Below are 4,777 nucleotides of genomic sequence, written 5' to 3' on the forward strand. Positions count from 1 at the left end.
AAAATAAATGTCATACGTTCTTACTTTCATGAAATGACATGAACTAGTAAATGCACAGAAACCAATGTCCATTAGTGGTTACCAGGATGGGAGGAGGATTCGCTCTCTAGATAGTAGACACTCATTATTTTGGGTGATGGGAAATATAACACTGAATGAGGGTGAAGCATACACAGCTTGATGAAGGTAAGCAAGATCACTAAAAAGTACACAGGAAAAAAAATACCTGTTGGTAATTGCTATGATATATATAATTTTGAAAAAATAGCAAATATATATATACGTGTCTGTGTGTGCCAGTATATATGTATGTATGTAAGCATATATGTGTATACCCACTGATCTCGAGTCAATTCCAACTCACAGCAACCCTATGGGACAGAGTAGAACTGGCCCACAGGTTTCCGAGGAGTGACTGGTGGGTTTGAACTGCCGACCTTTTGGTTCACAGCCATAGCTCTTAACTACTGAGCCTCCAGGGCTCCATATATACATATGTGTGTATATATAGGTATATGCATATGTATATGCATCTCTGTAACATGTATTTATTATATATATGAATATATTTGGACATATATTCATATATATAATAAAGCACATGGGGGGCACAGTTACAGATACTTCTCAGACATAACCAGACACCTCACAGGATTGGATTTCTGAGTTTGAAGTATTAGGACCATAGTCTCGTGGGACATCTTGGTCAATTGGCATAATGTAGTTCATAAATTACGTTCTACATCCTAGTTTTGTAAGTAGTGTCTGGAGTCTTAAAAACTTGTGAGTGGCCATCTAAGATAAAACTATTGGTCTCTACTTGTCCAGAGCAAAAGAGAAAGAAGGAAAACAAAGACTCAAAGAAGAAGTTAGTCTACAAGACAAGTAGTCTACACAAACCATGACCTCATATGCCCTGAGGCTAGATAAACTAGACCGTGCCTGGCTACCATCACCAACCATTCTAATCATGGCCACAATAAATAGGAGAATGACAGAAAAATATGGAACAGAACCTCAAATTCTTTATTAAAAAAAAGGCTTACTGTGCTCACTTCGGCAGCACATACACTAAAATTGGAACGATACAGAGAAGATTAGCATGGCCCCTGCACAAGGATGACATGCAAATTCGTGAAGCGTTCCATATTTTTAGAACTAGTTGGTGCCCGGCCACAATCGATGACTGCCCTGACAGGGAGCACAATAGAGAACCCCTGAGGGAGCAGGAGATCAGTGGGACGCAGACCCCAAATTCTCATAAAAATACCATACTTAACGGTCTGACTGTGACTAGAGGAATCCCGGCGGGCATGGTCCCCAAACCTTCTGTTGGCGCAGGACAGGAACCATTCCCGAAGACAGCTCATCAGACATGAAAGGGACTGGACAGTGGGTGGGAGAGAGATGCTGAAGAAGAGTGAGTTAATTATATCAGGTGGACACTTGAGACTGTGTTGGCATCTCTTGTCTGGAGGGGGGATGGGAGGATAGAGGGAGTTGGAAGCTGGCAAAATTGTCACGAAAGGAGAGACTGGAAGGGCTGACTCATTAGGGGGAGAGCAAGTGGGAGTAAGGAGTAAGGTGTATATAAACTTATATGTGACAGACCGACTTGATTTGTAAACGTTCACTCGAAGCTCAATAAAAGTAAAAAAAAATAAAAAAGGCTTACTGGATTGGTTGAGACTGGAGGACTCCCCAAGACTACTGCCCTGAGATACTGTTCAAACCTTGAGCTGAAAATGAACCCCTGAGGTCACCTTATAGCTAAATAACAAACTGGCTCAAAAAAATAATGAATATCATTTGTTAGTACTGTGCTCCTTTAAAAAAAATCATCTACATGAGCCAAATGGTCAACAATTACTTTAAAACAAACATCAGAATGTAAGAGGGCAGGGAAACTAGATTACTGGAAACAGAACAACCGGAACTGAAATAATGAGAACGTTCACACACTGTGAAGGATGTAACCAATGTCACTGAAAAACTTGTGTTGAAATTGTTGAATGAGAACCTAAATTGCTGTGTAAGCCTTTACTGAAAACACAATAAAATATTTAAAAAAAAACTGCTTTGGGGATCAGAAAAACACTGATGTTGGAGATACCTATGAATAATTTCATAAAAATATTTTTTTGGAAAACTGAGTATGGAAAAGTGTAATACCTATATACTAGCTCAAATTCTAGATCATTTAAATATGTAGTTGCATCTAAAGTAATAAATAAAATATTATAAGTAAAAAAAGTACCCTTTTAACTTTTTAAACTTCTCATGAAAATTTTTAGGCATCAATTTAAAAATGTTCAAAGGGGCACATGGTTTTTCAAAAATACTTTAAGATGTATATGAACAAAAATGTTTGAAGACCAATGCCCTAGATTCTGTCAGCTTTTTCTTGAACCAAGGCATTCACGAGTAATTTATCAACCTGGATGATACTCTAGTTGCTCATAGAAATGCCTTCACAGAAGTACAGTTTAACATTTTAAATCATACTTCTGTGCATACTTAATGCAAGTTATTCCCCCCCCCCTTAGAAAGTTTTTTATTGTCTTTTATCATGCCAGTCAAGATTCCTGTGGAATACAGACCTCCCAAAGCACCAGGTAGGGAAAGTGTGTCCACCCTGATGTCACAATTTCATTTTTCCTTAGATATCCCCAAAGTACAGAGTCGAGTTTAGTGCTTAATTTAAACAGGTTCCCTTAGATTAGGTTTCCTAGTACCTAATTTGGAAACCCTGGTGGTGTAGTGGTTAAGTGCTACAGATGCTAACCAAAAGGTTGGCAATTCGAACCCACCGGGTGGTCCTTGGAAACTCTATGGGGCAGTTCTACTCTGTCCTATAGGGTCGCTAGAGGTCTGAATCAACTCAAGGGCAATGGGTTTAGTACCTAATTATTCCTTGGCCACCTTATTGTCACTTGCATTAGACCTCATCTACTTACCTTAATGATTTTATGGTTTTATTGTACCTCAGAACGAGTGGATTATTTTCTTTCTTTGAACTTTACTTAGCTTACTTGTTAAACAAATGAATACATACTGGCTTGGATAAATTCAGTTGAATTCAGCAAATCACCTGCCTGAAACCAAAAACTGATAACCAGATACCATCAGGAGTCCCTGGGTGGCACACACAGTTAAGTGCTCTACTACCAGCCAAAAGTTTGGCAGTTTGAACCACCTAGAGGTGCCTCAGAAGACAGGCCTGGCAGTCTGCTTCCGAAAGGTACAACCTTAAAAACCCTATGGAGCATTCTACTCTGTGTACATGGGGTCACCTTGAGTTGGAATGAATTTGACAACGACTAAACAACAATAGCAAATGCCATCACAACAGCACCAAAGAAGTGCTGGGATAGTCGGAAACTTAGATCACTAAAATTATTATGTTTTCCTTTTCTCGTTGATATTCCCAGTAATTATTCCTGTTCTGTGACCAAAGTCCTATGGGATTAAAACTAGGACACACAGGGAAAGTGCAGACATTGCCAAAAAGGAAACAATAGCAATCTGGACACCTATTATAGATTAAAAATGAGAATAATTAATAAATAAGAGGCTACAATTATAGTTAGCAGCCCACACTGATTAAAAACAAAAATAAATAAATCACCCAGGAAGTGACCATATGATAAAACAGCAAATAGCAGTAAATTCTAAAATATTTTGCAGAGCTACATAAAATATTTAAAACCAATCTATATTATATTTTTAAAATATTACTCAGATTAGGAAATTAGTGTACTTGCGATAAGCCCTCTTTAAGGCAACATTTCATACAGTGAATTGTTTCCTTTATTTAAATTATGTATTTAAATGTGTACTTTTGAAAGAAAAAGAATCTATTCAGTGAACTCTTTTGAAAAATTCAGTAAAGGAAAAGATTGATTTGGCAGACTATACCTGCAGCATACCAGTGATGCTTCCAGGTAGAAATTACAGTTCCCACCTTTAGTTTACTCGAGAAATTCAATTAAGGCTTCTTGATTCTCTAAAACCACAACGATAACAAAAACAACAAAACAACACCACTTTTAGCTGGTTTTGGAGCCCACTTTTATGGCAAAGTGTAGATCACTTACATTTTCATATGGAAAAACTTTGCTTTTATCTATATCCTAGGAAACTCATAGTCCAGTGTATACATTGTTTGAGCAAAGTCAAGACATTCCTGTTGCACTGTGGGGAGGGTCTCTTTTTAAGAATCACGCATGCTTATGAAGAGCTTCCTCTTCGGGCACAGAAATATTCCCTTTGCTCCTTTAACCTTGTAAAAGAATCCACCATACATTTTTTATGTCATCCCTATTTCCTTGCAAAAATAATTTAAAATGTAGATTGAAAAGACAACTCCCTATGCCTTCTTCAAAAAAGTCCCACCTCCTTTAAGTCTTTCTCCTGTAACTGAAAAAACACGTGGACCAGGTCCCCGCTACAGCAATGAGGTGCCTTGTGTAACTCAGGTATCGCTGGAAAAGTGTTTTTGTAGTCAAAGTGCCACCGTTAAAAATCACTTGTCTCCCTGTTGTCCTAGGTAATTCAATAGCAGCTTATTTCAAAATATCCTGCTGCCCCAATTAACTGGAGCCAGTATGTAATTATAGATCTTATAATTGACCGAAACGTGTTTGATGTTTTGCCATTTTTCCCTCCCTAAAAAAAAAAAAAATTTTTCTTTTTTTTTTTTTAGTTTTGCTTGCACTGGGTTTTTTTGGGGGGTTGGGTAGTAATGCTTCATGGTAGCTATGAGTAGGAATCAACT

The 4,777-nt window shown here is 37.8% G+C and overlaps 1 non-coding gene across 1 annotated transcript; it reads left to right on the top strand.

Moving 5' to 3' along the window:
- Positions 1 to 1,047: 1,047 nt before the first annotated feature.
- On the top strand, positions 1,048 to 1,154 carry LOC126082297 (U6 spliceosomal RNA). Its single transcript, XR_007518534.1, has one exon. It is a non-coding gene; the product is annotated as a U6 spliceosomal RNA (small nuclear RNA).
- The last annotated feature ends 3,623 nt before the right edge of the window (positions 1,155 to 4,777 follow it).

This window comes from Elephas maximus, chromosome 8, assembly GCF_024166365.1.
Source record: "Elephas maximus indicus isolate mEleMax1 chromosome 8, mEleMax1 primary haplotype, whole genome shotgun sequence".
NCBI classification, from domain to species: Eukaryota; Metazoa; Chordata; class Mammalia; order Proboscidea; family Elephantidae; genus Elephas; species Elephas maximus.